Here is a 17,666-nt window from a genome sequence, read left to right as displayed (position 1 = left end):
AGATGCTGCAGGCTTCAGATGAACCAGGTTCTTTCTGTATCCCACAAAAGCTTGTGCCATAATGTGTTTGTTGACCTATAAATTCTGCTCTCTTTTCCCTGATGCTTAACTTTCTTTCTCTGTTCCTTCATAAATGGCATGTAAAAAAAGCAGAAATCAGAAGAAATGTAGGTGGAAATGTTTCTTTTAGACAAATAAATGCAAAATTTAGAAGTTTGCACCTTTTAATGTGCAGCAAAAAGCAAGAAAAATGAAAATGGTACAATAGGGTGAGTTCAGAATTGGAGAAAACTACTTATTTGGACTATAACTTCCAAAACCCTTCTGGAATGGTAGATGAGACATATTAGGAGATAAAGTTTAATAAATTGTAGCCAGTATGTGGCAATGGATCACAACACAACATCATGGTTCAAATCCCCACCAAACCATGTCAGGCTACACAGAGAAGCCACTGAAATCCACAAGCATGTGGACAATTTCAACAGAAAGGAGGAAACCATGAAAATGAACAAAATCTGGCTACCAGTATTAAAAAATTCTAAAATCGGGACAGTATATAAAGAACCACAGTAGAAAAACATGGGAGACACGGATTATCTGGATTCGGCACAGTCTGGTTTCAGACCGGGACATGGAACTGAGACATTCAATGCCATTTTGGATAGATAGGATAGAGACAGGCAGAACAGTAAGGAGGTTTGTTGTGTCAAAGTCCAGCTTTTTTTTTTGGCATCTTTGGAGGTTGTGCTCAAATCCAGCCACAGGGGGGGGTGCTGTCACTCCATCCTCTATGACAAAGAGCCATCAGGACTTCCTCCTTCCTTTTGGTCATTGGGCATTTTCTGATCTTTTTTTTAATGGTGTTGTAAAATACCCACTCCTGCTTGTTTTAGTGGTACCTAATTTATTTACTAACAGCTCAAGCTGTTTTCAAACTGTTTAGGTAAACAGTAAGCTTGGCTGACGGTTGGGAGCTTATGCCGACCCAGGGCTTCAAACCTCTATAATAAAGAGCCATCATGACTTCCTCCTTCCTTTTGTTCGTTAGGCATTTTCTGATCTTTTTTTTTAAAGTGTCGTAAAATACCTACCCTGCTTGTTTTAGCAGTACTAATTTCTCTTCTTACAGCTCAAGCTGTTTTTTAACTGCTTAGGTAAACAGTAAGCTGGGCTGACAGTTGGGAGCTCCCGCTGACCCGGGGATTCAACCTGGCAACCAGTCAGTTGGTAGCTCTTATCATTGCTGGTGATTTACCAGCTGTGCTAAACTTCCTGCTACGTTTCTTAATTCTTCTCAACAACCGTGCTCAGCCATAGGAATCTCACTGGACGAGTTACACACTCTCAATCTCTGATGAAGGCAAAGATAACAAGCCATATGATGAGCGGCCTAAAGAGCTGGGCATGTTTAGCCTGAAGAAAAGAAGACTGAGAGGAGACATGATTGCCACGTATAAATATGTGAGAGGAAGTCATAGGGAGGAGAGAGCAAACTTGTTTTCTGCTGTCTTGGAGACCAGGACGCAGAACAATGACTTCAAACTACAGGAAAAGAGCTTCCATCTGAACATTAGGAAAAACTTCCTGACTGTGAAAGTTGTTCAACAGAGGAACTCTCTGCCACAGAGTGTGGTGGAGGCTCCTTCTTTGGAAGGTTTTAAACAGGGGCTGGATGGTCGTCTGTCGGGGGTGCTTTGAATGCAATTTTCCTGCTTCTTGGCAGAGGGTTGGACTGGATGGCCAACGAGGCCTCTTCCAACTCTATGATTCTATTATTCTATGATAACCTCCCTTTATCTGAATAAAGCTTGCCATGAAAACCCCATGTTAGGAGGCCATGGAGTCACCATATGTCTGAAACAACTTGAAGGCGCATAACAATAAAAGCAATGTGTCTCAGTTGTAATGCAGAAGTGCTCAGTTAAAAAATTCATTATCCACTCATTGTGTAGGATACTATTTTCTTAAGAACTTCCACATAACAGGGAAGAAGAGAGGGGAGAACAAACTTAATCCCAGCACATGTGTGAGGCTTTTGGGGAGGATTATGAGAGCGCATGTTTTGTTCCTCTTCACTGAAACTGATTCATAGGTAATGACCTTCACACACAGTTCCTGGGAGATCACAGGGATAAGACTGTCAAATTTGAATTTTATGGCATCCTTTCTGCCATTTAAATAAGACCCTGAGCATCTTATGCTTCTCCTTCCTGGTGATTGTTTTGAATCTTTAGCTTTCGAACTCTCCCTGGTTCCAATTAAAGGTTGCAGAGTTGTTGCTTTCTGGCCCATTGAAGAAGTTTGAATCAGCAAGAGGCCAACAGCCAGGAGCCAAGGAGAGGGCAAGACTCATTTTTGCCTGCCTTCTCTTTTTGGAATGCACTTGAGATCTGGCCTGCTGGGAATAATTGTGGCTCCAAACCATCCAAAAAGAAGAATTGTGTCACTTAAAAAAAAGACACCAATTTACATAACATTTCCACATGCTGATTTATGTGCATAGATGAAATTTCAGAACTGATTGCCATAGTTTAAATAGAAATAGACCCCAGTAGCACAATGGGTTAAACTTGTGCTGGCAGGACAGAAGACCGGCAGGTCAGAGGTTCAAGTCCAGGGAGAGTGCGGATGAGCTCCGTCTGTCAGCTTCAGCTCCCCATGCTAGGACATGAGAGAAGCCTCCCACAACGATGGTAAAACATCTGGGAGTCTCCTGGGCAACATCCTTGCAAGCGGCCAATTCTCTCACACCAGAAGTGACTTGCAGTTTCTCAAGTCACTCCTCACACACACACACAATAGAAATACTGTCAGAGCCAGTCCTTCAGTTGGATAGAGTGAAACAACTGCCTGTAGCCTTTCATGAAAAGCCAACAAATACTGTATATACTTGAGTATAAGCCTAGTTTCTCAGCCCCTTTTTTAGGCTGAAAAAGCTCCCCTTGACTTATACTCGAGTCAAGGTTATTTATTCTTTTACTCTGTTATTAGTATTATTTTATTACATTTATTATTTTACTCTATTATTATTATATTTACATTATTTTGCTCTATTATTATTATTATTATTATTATTACATTTACAGTATTTTACCCTATTATTACATTTATTAATTTATTATTATTATTATTATTACTACATTTACAGTATTTTACCCTATTATAACTGCATTTCTTATTTTACTCTATTATTATTGTTTTTATTACATTTTCATTATTTTACTCTATTATTTTTATTATATTTATTATTTTAATAATAAGTACATTTACATTGAAGGAGTTGGAATAATGGTTTAATAAGAGTTCGACAGGCATATCTTAAATTAGTTTTATGTAAACATTCAGAAACATTTAGCCTATTGATGCCTCAATTAATGTAATTTCATTGGTATCTATTTTTATTTTGAAATTGACTCATAGTGGATGCATTTCCCACCCTCGGCTTATACTCGAGTCAATACTTTTCCCCAGTTTTTTGTGATAAAATTAGGTGCCTCGGCTTATATTTGGATTGGCTTATACTCGAGTATATACGGTAGTTATTTCCTTTGGTGTTATTGTACCTCACAGTCTTCATATCCCTGGAGCTGGTACCCACAAATTTACCTACCCAAATCCCAAAAAGTATGTTCTCCTTAGAAATTTTCTAGATCTTCTAGGCAATTCTACAATATGTTTTTTCCAGAAATCACCATAGAGTCACTGTGGATGACCTAGCAAATTTGAAGAAAGGATACTTCTCTAGGAATTTTCAATGTCTTTCCATGTCGCCTCTGGTGGAAGTTGTTCATTTCAGAAGGGTTTGACACTATCCAGTTTCTTGTTCCCAGGGCAAGTTCAAGAGCATATCCTCTGTGAATACAGAGGTTGTACTGTATTTTTGTTCCCTGAAAGAGATACTCAGGAACACTCATTTTTTCCCCTCAGGTGAGAAAATAACCTGGTCAAGGTAATTTCTGAGGCTGCCCACCTTTTTAGTTATAGAGTTGGAGGAGCCCACAAGGCATCCAGTTCAACCCCATTCTGCCATGTAGGGACACACAATCATAGCATTCTGAAAACATCAGTGTTCTGGAAGAAGCAAAACCACCAGCATTGAAATGATGATTCTCCATCATCCATTTCATTGGACTGAATGTCTGATCATGCTCTAGCAAAGCAGTAATTTTATTTTCAACTTAAGAACAGAAAACAGAATGTCAGTAGACAACAAAAATTGTGCAAATATGGGCTTTAAGCTAACCTTAAAATGTGGTATGCACACTAAGAATCAGGAAGCTCTGGTAACTCAAGTGTTGTAACTTTGGAATGCCCTCCCCATAGAGGTAAGATCAGCCCCGTCGCTGATGGTGTTTCGAAAAAAACTGAAGAGATGGATGTTCGAACAAGCATTCGGTTAACTCGGTGCAACGAATCTGATGATCAAGGACTGGTAACCACAGACGATGAAATTGGACGGCGTTTTTAGTTAAGAGATGCATTGGCTCGATATTGGTGGCCCAATATTGTATATTATGTATGTGTTTTTATGCTTTTATCTTGTATATTGTTGATTTTTGTAGTGTTGTAAACCGCGTTGAGTCGCCATTGTAGGCTGAGAAACAGCGGTATACAAGCGCAGTAATAAATAAATAAATAAACTGGAGGTCAGCTGTGACCAACAGTAGTATGGATTTTGAAGTAGCACAAACAGAGGGTGAAAGGGAGAAACGTTCCAAAAGGAAGGCATATCAAGCAAACACTTGACAGGACTGTCTTCCGCTTGGAAACCTATGTCATCACCATGAAAGACTATGTGGATCCAGATTAGGTTTCAACAGTCAGTTATGGACCCTTCATGAAGGTTCTACCCTTGGAAGACAATCATGCTTAGCCACGAATGATTGCCTATGATGGTATATTTGAATATTTGGGCAAGTTCTTGCAAAAAACCAACAAAAAATCAGATTACATCCTTATCCATTCCAAGAAATGGCCCTTAAAGAACACTTGTGATCCCCTGAATTGGAGTTTGGAAAGGTGCCTTTTTTGGCATATATTTCTTGACTAGCTTGGGAGTTTTGGGATTGTAATTCCCCAAAGAGTAAACTTTCTACATTCTGCTCTGAATACTTCATAGCAGTCACCTATGATTCCAGGCAGAGGAGGCCATCAGGAAAACATTGCTTAATTGACTCTGATGAAGCTAATAACTGAAAGCCAGCCTGCCACTTGAGTTTAAATAGTCTGACAGTGTTCCTTTTGGGCACAGCTTTGCTCCCAGTGTTCTGAACAGAAAGAAAAAGAAGCCATTAAAGTGGATTCCAAACGCAATGATTGGGGGGGAAAGTCCATGATAAACATGTCAGATTACATAAGCAGGCTCCTCCTCATTTCTGCTTTCTCTTGATCCTCTCTCTTGCAAACAAACCTGGCACGAACCTTTGAAATACAGAGTGAGGCTCTGAATTAATAGCAACTCATAACTAGTCAATGGTGTGTTTCTCTGGCAGTATCCTTTCAGTTAGCAACTGCCTGCCTCAGCAATACTGAGGGAGCTTCAGGCCATTGATGTAACTTTAATGACATGCAAATTTAGCATCCGATATTTCAGACGCAGGAAATGCACTGGGATGACTCATCACCATTACCACCACCATCAAAAGCAGCAGCAGCACCCATTGTGCCAATTTCAGAGTTGGAATTATAACATATGTGAGACAAAGCATGGAGTATTGCAGTTACATGTTGTAACCTTAAATAACAGATCCATAACTGCTCTGTATTGAAGAAGACTACACAGTCTTACTGTAAAAAAAGAAAAATGATGCTTTGGAGCAAGCAGCCTGACTGGGTGAATGAGACCTATCAGCTTCCAACTGGGACATGGAGAAGATGAGTCTCTGACCCCTAGTTATAAGCAACAATCATCCGGGTGTCCCCTGGGCAACATCCTTGCAGACGGCCAATTCTCTCACACCAGAAGCGACTTGCAGTTTCTCAGGTCGCTCCTGACATGACCAAAAAAAAAAAAAAAGAAGAAGAAGAAGCAACAATCAAAACACAACCAGAATGTGACAAGCTGGAATGTGTCCAGAGGAGGGCGACTAAAATGATCAAGGGTCTGGAGAACAAGCCCTATGAGGAGCGGCTTAGGGAACTGGGCATGTTTAGCCTGAAGAAGAGAAGGCTGAGAGGAGATATGATAGCCATGTATAAATATGTGAGAGGAAGCCACAGGGAGGAGGGAGCAAGCTTGTTTTCTGCTTCCCTGGAGACTAGGATGCAGAACAATGGCTTCAAACTACAAGAGAGGAGATTCCATCTGAACATTAGGAGGAACTTCCTGACTGTGAGAGCCGTTCAGCAGTGGAACTCTCTGCCCCGGAGTGTGGTGGAGGCTCCTTCTTTGGAAGCTTTAAGCAGAGGCTGGATGGCCATTTGTCAGGGGTGATTTGAATGCAATATTCCTGCTTCTTGGCAAGGGGTTGGACTGGATGGCCCATGAGGTCTCTTCCAACTCTTTGATTCTATGATTCTATGAGAAGATAGAGACTAATGAAAAGACTCCTGCCATAGGTCTTGGTAACAGCCGCAAAACCGATAAAATGAATCTCAACAAAATTCTATATTCTACAAATGGTACTGCATTTAGGCAGAAAAAAAATGAAATACACATATATTAGATGGGTGAATCTGGGCTTGAAAATGGTACAAGGGATCTAAAAGTCATGTTGAACACGAGTCAACAGCAGCTTAAAAAGCCAATGCAATTCTAGGTCGCATCAATAAAAGTATAGTGTCTCTCAAGTTAAGTCATAGTTCTATTCTATTCTGTTTTGGTCAGACCTCACGTGGAATATTGTGTCCAGTTCCGGGCACCACAATTCAAACTGCAATATGTAAAAAAAAAGCAACTATAGTGATCAAAATCTGGCATCCAAAGCCTATGAGGAGTGGCGTGGAGAAGACTAAGTGGGACTTAGTATAAGTTTTTACCTTTTTGAAAGGATGTCACATTGAGGAGAGGGCCAGCTTGTTTAATTCTAATCTAGAGAGTAAGACACTGAGCAGTTGGTTCAAATTGCAAGAAGAGAGAGTCTATCTAAATATTTGGAAGAACTTCCTGAGATAAGAGTTGTCCAATGGTGCAATATGCTGCCCCAAATTATGTTGGAGTCTCCTTCTCTGGAGAGGTTTAAACAAAGGCTGGATCACTATCTGTCTGGGATGCTTTGATTGTGCTTTTCCTGCATGGCAGAATGGGATTGGACTAGATGAGCTTTGGGGTCTCTTCCAACTCTATGGTTCACTTGTGTTAACCACATCCCTCATTCTCTCCTTAAGGGAAGCTGAATGGACCTCTTTCACTGTATATAGTGTATATCATCCGGGCATCCCCTGGGCAACGTCCTTGCAGATGGCCAATTCTCTCACACCAGAAGTGACTTGCAGATTCTCAAGTCTCACCTGACACGACCAAAAAACTGTATATAGTTGCTACTTCTTGAGATGGGCTGGAGGACTAGTTATGCCTAGGTAATTAAGTCATGGATATTTATTTATTTACAGTATTTCTATCCCACCTTTCTCAGCTTGAAGGCAACTCAAGGTGTGATCATTACTTCCTTCCTGCTTTCCTTTGCACCTTTCTTGTCCCCTATTATTTTTCTCCAAAGCCTAGGCAAAAATGTTTTGGATTACAATGTGGAATCCCCAGGACCACACTGCCATATTCCTCTCTGGGGAAAACAATACTTTTCTTTATACATGAGTGTGGCTTTTCCAGTTCTCCCCATCATCCTGGCTCAACAAAGAATATTTAAAAACAGAATACTACTACTACTATTTCTTCTCTTCTTCTTTTTTAAAAAAGAACACCTAGTTCATTCATCTCCTGGTGAGCAAACTGACCCCACAGCAACCGTCCTTTGAACTTCTTAGTGCTAGGGGAATTGGAGATTTGTGAAGCAATAGGAAGTACATGGCCTTATTGAAGATTATTTTATGAGCCAATAATCTACTTTCCACCTATGTGGCTTTCAGTGTTAAAAGGTTACCCACTGGAGAGTTCCTTTATTACTTCATAAACTACAGAGCTGTCCTGAAGAGCATCCATGCTAGGGTAAAAATACCGCTTATATTAGCAGAATATTTCTCAATATTCACAGCTGGAGAATATAAAATGAAAGGTGCTCTTGCTATTGGATGCACCATATATACTTATGTATAAGTTGACCTCATGCGTAAGTTGAGGGCAGTTCCTGGGGTCAAAGTTATAGATTTTGATGCAACTCATAGATACATCAAGGATTATTCTATGGAGGAGGGGAAGTGCTAGCTCCATTTCAGAAATCCAGATACCTCTGACCACCACCAATAATCCTCCACCTGAGCATTCAGAAAGACCTTTTGCTACTCTACTCAGAGCGAGCTCTTCTTAAGTAAAGGGAAAGGTTTCCCTTGACATTACGTCAAGTCGTGTCTGACTCTGGGAGGTGGTGATCATCTCCATTTCTAAGCTGAAGAGCCAGCGTTGTCCGTAGACACCTCCAAGGTCATGTAGCCAGCATGACTGCATGGGGCACTGTTACCTTCCTTATGAAGCAGTACCTGTTGATTTACTCACATTTGTATGTTTTCGAACTGCTAGGTTGGCAGAAGCTGAGGCTAACAGTAGGAGCACACCCTGCTCCCCAGATTCAAACCTTTCAGTCAGCAAGTTCAGCAGCTCAGTGGTTTAACCCACTCAGAGGCGGCCCTAGGTAATTTTCAATGGTAAGCAAACAGTATTTTGCCAACCCCCCCCAACCAATCACTGATATATATTTTCTGTTCGTTGTGGGAGTTCTGTGTGCCATATTTGGTTCAATTCCATCATTAGTGGAGTTCAGAATGCTTTTTGATTGTAGGTGAACTATACATCCCAGTAACTACAACTCACATATGTCAAGGTCTATTTCCCCCCAAGAGCGCCTCAAGAGCGCCCCTGGGCAAAATCAACTATACTGCAAATGCTTACTTTGCGTAATGGGTTGAGCCGCCCCTGAACCCACTACAAAACCTGGGGACCTTAGTTCTTCTTATCCCTAAACAATTCTTCCTCCCAAACAATTATGTATTAGCCAACGAGACTTGCTTTTACCCTCAGGCACCAAAATCAGCTTCTAAGGTTTGACAGATCCCACAGAGTAGATTACAAAGTGTAGGGTAAGCGAGTCCCCCTCAGGGTGAGAAAAGCGGTATACAAATACTATAAATAAATAAATAAATAAATAAATAAATAAATAAATAGCGTACTACAGGATGTCAAGTATTTTAAGTCTCAAGGGTTTTTTCTGCCAAATTTTAGGGAGGCATTTGAAGTGTTGATTTTCAGTGAATTCAGCACACTTCCTACCCATTCTGTTCCAAGGAGCTGCAAAGAGGATAAAAAGGTGGGGAAGGGGCTGTGTGACCTATTGTGCAAACAGAGATTGGTTTACACAACACTGAATTTCCCTCAAAGTGAAACTCTCTTTTAGAGGTAGAATACCTCTTGACATCATTGACTGTGAAATTCAAGCTAGATGGTGCCTCTGTATTCATATCTAGCTAACAAACTTCCCTTAAGGGACTGGTTGTATGAAGGCAATGTTGGATGAGACAGGATTTATTCTGATGCTCTAAGACACTTCTGCTGCTTTTACTACAAAAATACAGGGATGAATAATTCCAAAAGTTTTCTTCCTATAGCATGAGATGATGTATGTTTTTATCCCCTAGTGTTTAATGGTTTTTCACAGTTTGTGATTTTTTTTTGTGAAACATCCATTTGCACAAAAACAACTTGTACAATGCGAATAGTTGACAATGGTTCCTGTGCATCCAATTTTGCATGGAAAACAGTGCATTTTTCACAAATACATATGTGTATGTTTGTTGCACTCCAGAGCAGGATTTCCTCTGACTTTAAACACCACAAAGTTGAGTTAAAATAGCAAAGTTTATTGAGGATAATAAAAGCCAAAGCAATTAAGAGTAATCCACAGTAAAAGATAGATCCAATTGATTAGGAAGTTAAACGCAATAAATCCAAAGAGAGAGATAGTCCAAAAATGTCCAGGCAAATAACAGCAAAGGCACTTAAAACAGGTAACCAAAGAAAAAGGTCCAGGAACTTGGCATGAAGAACTTAACGTGAATCCAACGTTGCTTCGTCTGAAGCTAGACTCCGTACCTGGCACTATATATCTACTTTGTTTCCCAAACAGCTAGGAATGGATTTTTCCTTAGTTTTGGTTTCTCTACTAGCTTCTGCTCTAATCTGGCTGAGCATCTTAGTCTCTGATTTATTTGTCTCTCCTGGTTAAAAGATTTTCTTCTGTTCAAGCCTTCATTAAAATCTGCATCTGGAGATAACTGACTCTGGGACTGCAGCTCAGAGCTTCTCCCAGGCTCAAGATATTGAGATTTCCTTTGCAGTAACACAGGCCTCGCTAAGCCATCAACTGAATTGCACTCAGGCCCCACATCTGTAAAACCAGGCCCAGGAAACAGACCATCATCCCCATTCCCTGCAGGAACATTTTCATGGACAGCATCCCCATCCCATCAGAGGAATCAACATGAACATGAACAACATTATCATTCCCATCATCCAAAGCCACGTGGTCATTAGACACAACATTGTCATTTCCATCATCCAAAGCAACCTGATCATTAGACACAATCACAGGCTGAACAGGCTGACATATAACAATGTTATCCTTTGAGTCTGCTTTTTTGGTGCCTCTGCAAAACCTTTGTATGTTATTTTGGCAAAACATCCCACAGTATTAAATAAAACTCATGACATATTTATTATTTTGCTTGTTGGTGAATAACATTTGTGTGGAGGGGAGGTCAGAGTGGGAAGAGACAATAACAGCAGCAGCAGCAGCAACATTACCAATTGAGCACCGGATCGCTTTCAAAGTGATGGTACTCACCTTTAAGGCCTTGCATGGTCTGGGGCCGATGTATCTGAGGGACCGCCTCACCCCCTACCAACCCCAGAGATCCCTCCGTTCTGAGGACCAAGATCTATTGGAAATTCCCAGTGTCAAGACCTTGCGTCTAACAGCAACCAGACGCAGAGCCTTCACAGCAGTGGCACCATCACTCTGGAATACTCTGCCACCTGAAGTCTTTGCCTTGTGGGACTTACCAGCTTTCCGCAGGGCATGTAAAACATACCTGTTTTGACAGGCTTTTAATGTTTGATAGTGTTGTTTTTAAATTGTTTTAAATTGTTTTTAAATTTTGTTAGATTTAGCTATTCTTGTAAGCCGCTCCGAGCCCCAGGGGAGTGGCGGCATATAGGTTTAAATAATAAATAAATAAACAAATAAACATTAGTCAAAGGAAACTATGGGATAAAGAAAAAAATAATGACACAGATTTTATTTATTTATCATATCAGGAGCGAACCACGGGTACAGTTGTGATGTACTTAAAAACACAAAGTTTAAAAACTTGGCATTATTTTAAATGTCCTTTGACCAGTAGCTGGCCACTTGGAGTGACTCTGGTGTTGCTGAAATAGGTGGCCTGTGGTTTGTTCTTCTCCACGCTTGCATGTTGTGGACTCCACTTTGTGGCCCCATTTCTTAAGGTTACCTTGACATCTCATGGGGCCAGAGCACAGTCTGTTCGGCGCCTTCCAAGTCACCTCCTTTTCTGTGTTCCCAGGAGGGAGTCTCTCATTTGATATCAACCATGGATTGAAGTTCCTGGTTTTAGCCTGCTACTTTTGGACTCTCGCTTGCTGAGGTGCTCCTGCGAGTATCTCTGTAGATCTTAGAAAACATTTTCTTGATTTAAGGCATTGGCATGCTGGCTGCTATCCAAACAGGGGATGGGCCGGGGATGTCACTGCCTTGGCCCTTTCATTATTGGCTGCTACTTCCTGGTGGATGTCAGGTGGTGCGATACCAGCAAAACAGTGTAATTTCTCTAGTGGTGTAGGCTGCAGACATTCTGTGATAATGCGGCATGTCTCATTAAGAGCCTCATCCACTGTTTTAGCATGGTGGGATATGTTCCACACTGGATGATGCAGATAACTTTAAAGTAAATAGTGAAGACACTGAAATAGCTCACTAATCACTGGGAATGATTAATGACTGCCTTAACTCAGTCATTAATCTGAATGGAGGCTGCAGTAAGGAAATGAGAAGAATAATAGGACTTGGAAGGGCAACAAATGTCAGACATATCATTGAATACTAAATTTAAGATTGGTCACACCACCATATTTATTTACATTCTTCTGCATGGTTATGAAAGCTGAAGAGTAAAAAAAAGCTGGTAGGAAGAAAGTCAACTAATCTGAGATGTGGATTTTTTTTTTCAGATCCCATGGACAAATAGTCCTTGTTGTCGTTCATTCGTTCAGTCGTCTCCGACTCTTCGTGACCTCATGGACCAGCCCACGCCAGAGCTCCCTGTCGGCCGTCACCACCCCCAGCTCCTTCAAGGTCAGTCCAGTCACTTCAAGGATGCCATCCATCCATCTTGCCCTTGGTCGGCCCCTCTTCCTTTTGCCTTCCACTTTCCCCAGCATAATTGTCTTCTCTAGGCTTTCCTGTCTCCTCATGATGTGGCCAAAGTACTTCAACTTTGTCTCTAGTATCCTTCCCTCCAATGAGCAGTCGGGCTTTATTTCCTGGAGGATGGACTGGTTGGATCTTCTCGCAGTCCAAGGCACTCTCAGAACTTTCCTCCAACACCACAGCTCAAAAGCATCTCTCTTCCTTCGCTCAGCCTTCCCTAAGGTCCAGCTCTCACATCCGTAGGTTACTACAGAGAATAGTCCTTAGAGCAAATCAAACATAAATTCTTGCTCAAAACCAAAATGACTAAACAGAGGCTGTTGCGTTTTGGACACATCATGACCCCCCCCTCTCTCTCTCTCTCTCTATATATATATATATACATACACACACACACACATATAGGGTAAGGTAGTAGGAGGCAGTATAAAAAAGCGAAGATGGATGCATGGACCAAGTTTGCAAGACTAAGCAGATATAGTGAAGATAGGGTGACTTGGAAGTCTCTCTTTCATAGGGTTGCCAGCTAACAACAAACAAAGGCATTTTTTCACAGAAGGTAGTAATTGTGTTTTTCCTAATGAGGAGCCATACTTGTGCTTTGTGTCAATTCATCATCTTGTTTGCTTTCAGTGTATATCTTTCTCTCAGTCTAGACAGGTGCCCCATTTCCATTGGCATCAGCACCTAGGTGTAAGGAAAGCATACTTTACTAGCTCCTTTAGTATGTCCTTTAGTATGCATTCTACTCATATTTTTCTTTGCTCACAGGTTGGTATTTTAAGCCCAAGTCATCAGAGACTTCACCTAAAAGAAAACACAATCCACATATATATTATATGTGACAGCAATAAATCATTCCAGTTTTAGAACCGCCAGTAAAAGTCACTGTCTTGATGGCCTACAAGCGACATTTAGAGTTCACATTGTTAACTCCATTTAGAGGGAAAATAAAGTCGCTCTCAAATAAGATTAAAGATAAACACCTGCTTTTGCCATTTGAAGCCCGTCCTTAAATAGTTCTGCAATGGCTTGCATTGAATAATGATGTTCAAAGTACTTTTTTATTACTTCCAGAAATTAAACTATACAAATAAGGGAAAGAGCTTGTTATTATCAGGGCTGTTGGTTCCAGTGGCAGGTTCATAAATTTGAAGCTTAATGGTTTAATCGTTAATGGTTTAATCATTAAAGACAAATCTTAACAACTGAAGATATATACTAGGAAACAATTATGGCAATGGCAATATCACAGGGATGAAGAACAACTTAGCTTGTAAAGAGAGGAGTTTTAAAAGCAACCATATGGAATTTCAGGGCACATGTACACCACAGAATGAATGCAGTTTGATATCACTTTAAGTGCCACGGCTCAATATTATAGAATCATAGAATCATAGAATCAAAGAGTTGGAAGAGACCTCATGGGCCATCCAGTCCAACCCCCTGCCAAGAAGCAGGAATATTGCATTCAAATCACCCCTGACAGATGGCCATCCAGCCTCTGTTTAAAAGCTTCCAAAGAAGGAGCCTCCACCACACTCCGGGGCAGAGAGTTCCACTGCTGAATGGCTCTCACAGTCAGGAAGTTCTTCCTCATGTTCAGATGGAATCTCCTTTCTTGTAGTTTGAAGCCATTGTTCCGCGTCCTAGTCTCCAAGGAAGCAGAAAACAAGCTTGCTCCCTCCTCCCTGTGGCTTCCTCTCACATATTTATAAATGGCTATCATATCTCCTCTCAGCCTTCTCTTCTTCAGGCTAAACATGCCCAGCTCCTTAAGCCGCTCCTCATAGGGCTTGTTCTCCAGACCCTTAATCATTTTAGTCGCCCTCCTCTGGGCACATTCCAGCTTGTCAATATCTCTCTTGAATTGTGATGCCCAGAATTGGACACAATATTCCAGGTGTGGTCTAACCAAAGCAGAATAGAGGAGTAGCATTACTTCCCTAGATCTAGACACTATGCTCCTATTAATGCAGGCCAAAATCCCATTGGCTTTTTTTGTCTAGGCAGCTGAAAGATTCGGGAAGATCCAGCCAATTGGCAGCAATGGGGAACTTACAAGGCTCCCCTTTCTGTTCCTGGGATCCTTTCCTTGCTGCCTCTCAAGGCAGTCTGGTTCCAGGAACAGAGCTAAGGGAGCACCCTTCCTGGGACCCTTTCCTTTCTACCTTTCAAGGGAGTTTGGGTGTCTGAAATGAGGTTAAGGAAGCACCCTTCTTGGGGTCCTTTCCTTGCTGCCTCTCAGGGCAGTCTAGATTTTGGGAATGAGGCTAAGGAAGCACCGTTCCTGGGACCTTGTCCTTTCTGCCTTTCAAGGGAGCCTGGGTTTGAGCAACAGGGTTAAGGAAGCCATGTGTAAGACATGTTGTGGCGTTCTTCTGTTCAGATTGGCCCAACAGGCAGAGCTCACAGGGAAGCCCCGTGGCTGAATAGGGAAGGAGGAGCTGTTATCGGCTGCCGCATGGTCCTGTGACAACTGGGTCCTTACCATTATGGCCATCCAGCCAACCCTAACAAGCAGCCTTGGCCGAAGGGAACCGACCACTCCAAATCAGTGAACAAGCCTAAAATGATCAAGGGTCTGGAGAACAAGCCCTATGAGGAGTGGCTTAAAGAGCTGGGCATGTTTAGCCTGAAGAAGAGAAGGCTGAGAGGAGACATGACAGCCATGTATAAATATGTGAGAGGAAGTCATAGGGAGGAAGGAGCTTCCCTGTTTTCTGCTTCCCTGGAGACTAGGATGCGAAACAATGGCTTCAAACTACAAGAGAGGAGATTCCATCTGAACATGAGGAAGAACTTCCTGACTGTGAGAGCCATTCAGCAGTGGAACTCTCTGCCCCAGAGTGTGGTGGAGGCTTCTTCTTTGGAAGCTTTTAAACAGAGGCTGGATGGCCATCTGTCAAGGGTGATTTGAATGCAATATTCCTGCTTCTTGGCAGGGGGTTGGACTGGATGGCCCATGAGGTCTCTTCCAACTCTTTGGTTCTATGATTCTATAATTCTATATTTTTTTTGCAGTCCAATTTGTCCACCGAAGGGTCCTCAGACCTGGAGTAATTGTCCACCTGACCTAAATCAAAGCAATAAGGACATTACTTTCTTCCTCCATGAAGAAAAGGCAATTCATTTGTCTCCAAAACCCTCTCAGTACCTAGATTTTTCAAGCACAAAAGTATTCTTTATGGTTCTCAGCTACCTTAAGTTATACAGAAAATCACTTTCTTTTGTCTTTCCAAAACCCGATGTTGCACAGAACCAACAGTTTTTCACCAAGAACATTTAATATTCTTTTCTAATCAGCCTCCTCTAGTGCTGATTGACATGCCTCATTTGATCTCACCCTGGCTTGTTGAATAATTGTGATCAGCAAACTAATTTGAAATATGTTCAGGAAAAATAGCAAAAGTGTCCATGGGTTTTGAATGTCTCTGTCTCAGTCTCCATGGCTCTTTCAAGAGAAGAATGAAAATTCATAGGATTTCCAAAATGAGTGCACAGCTCCTTCTGTCACTCTAATGAGACAAAGATGGTTGAACCAAAATTTTTACATAATGATACAATTATAGGTTAAGTCAGGCAAAAATATACGACATGTCACCACCATGGTGGTGCAGTGGGTCAAATTGCTGAGCTGCTGAACTTGCTGACCAAAAGGTCTGTGGTTTGAATCCGAGGAGTGGGGTGAGCTCCCACTATTAGCCCCAGCTTCTACCCAACTAGCAGTTTGAACACATGCAAGTGTGAGTAGATCAATAGATACAAATTTGTCCTTTTGATGCACTTTATTTCATCCCTCAGTGAAGTTTAACCCTACTGTCTGTCCCATCTGAGTCTCCCGCTAGATATACTACTCTATTTATCTATCTCACCCAAGGCTTTTTATAATTTTATCCCTTTCATTTGGCCCAGCTCACTGTGTTTAATTCTTTTACCATGTATTTTGTGTTTATTCTATTGTATTATTTTGCAATCGTTGCACTGTATTTGATGTTATTATCTGTTGTATTTATTATATTTTGCCTTATTGTAATTTCTTGGGCTTGGCCTCATGTTAGCTGCCCTGAGTCCCCTTGGGAAGATGGTGGTGGGATATAAATAAAGTTATTATTGTTATTATTATTATTATTATTATTATTATTATTATTGGTACCGCTTCTGTGGGAAGGTAATGGCACTCCATGCAGTCATGTCGGCCACATGACCTTGGAGGTATCTACGGACAACACCGGTTCTTTGGCTGATAAATGGAGATGAGCACCACCTCTCAGACACGACTAGACTTAATGTCAAGGGAAAACCTTTACATTCAACTTACCATCATACAGACCAAGGAAATCTATGAGATTTGTATTGTCAAAAGCTTTCATGGCTGGAATCACTGGGTTGTTGTAGGTTTTTTCAGGCTATATGGCCATGTTCTAGAGGCGTTCTCTCCTGATGTTTCGCCTGCATCTATGCCAAGCATCCTCAGAGGTAGTGAGGTCTGTTGGAACTAGGAAAATTGGTTGATATATCTGTGGAAAGACCAAGGTAGGACAAAGGACTCTTGTCTGCTGGAGCTAGGTGTGAATGTTTCAACTGACCACCTTGATTAGCATTTGATAGCCTGGAAGTGCCTGGAACAATCTTTTGTTGAGAGGTGATTAGATGTCCCTGATTGTTTCCCCTCTGCTGTGAGATTTGCTTTGCAAATTCTGAAAGTCTCTATTTTGTGTCCCAAATGTGGATGATTTCACCATCAATTAACAGAATAGATCATTTAACTGCAACTGATTAAATCAGTTTATGTGTTCCTAGGATGGAGAAGGCAAAGTTATACCTGATCCCCTACTTCATCACCAATGTGGTCAGTGCCGGATTTAGAACAAACGAGGCCCTATACTAGTTAAATTATGAGGCCCCTTACTGGGACCCTGAAGTAGTACACTCCCATAGATAATCATTATTTGGAATCACTCCAAAACAGAACACCTTCAAATGTAGAATTGAACCATATATGCAAAATCCATTGTAAAAACATTTTTTTTGGCAAAATATTGCCACCTCCCCCCTCCCCCCACCTCAGCTAAGGGATCTCTGTGCTTAAGCACATCTAAGTACAAT

Source organism: Anolis sagrei, chromosome 1 (assembly GCF_037176765.1).
Source record: "Anolis sagrei isolate rAnoSag1 chromosome 1, rAnoSag1.mat, whole genome shotgun sequence".
NCBI lineage: Eukaryota > Metazoa > Chordata > Lepidosauria > Squamata > Dactyloidae > Anolis > Anolis sagrei.
The sequence above is the reverse complement of the archived record's forward strand: the minus strand, read 5'-3'. Positions refer to the sequence as shown.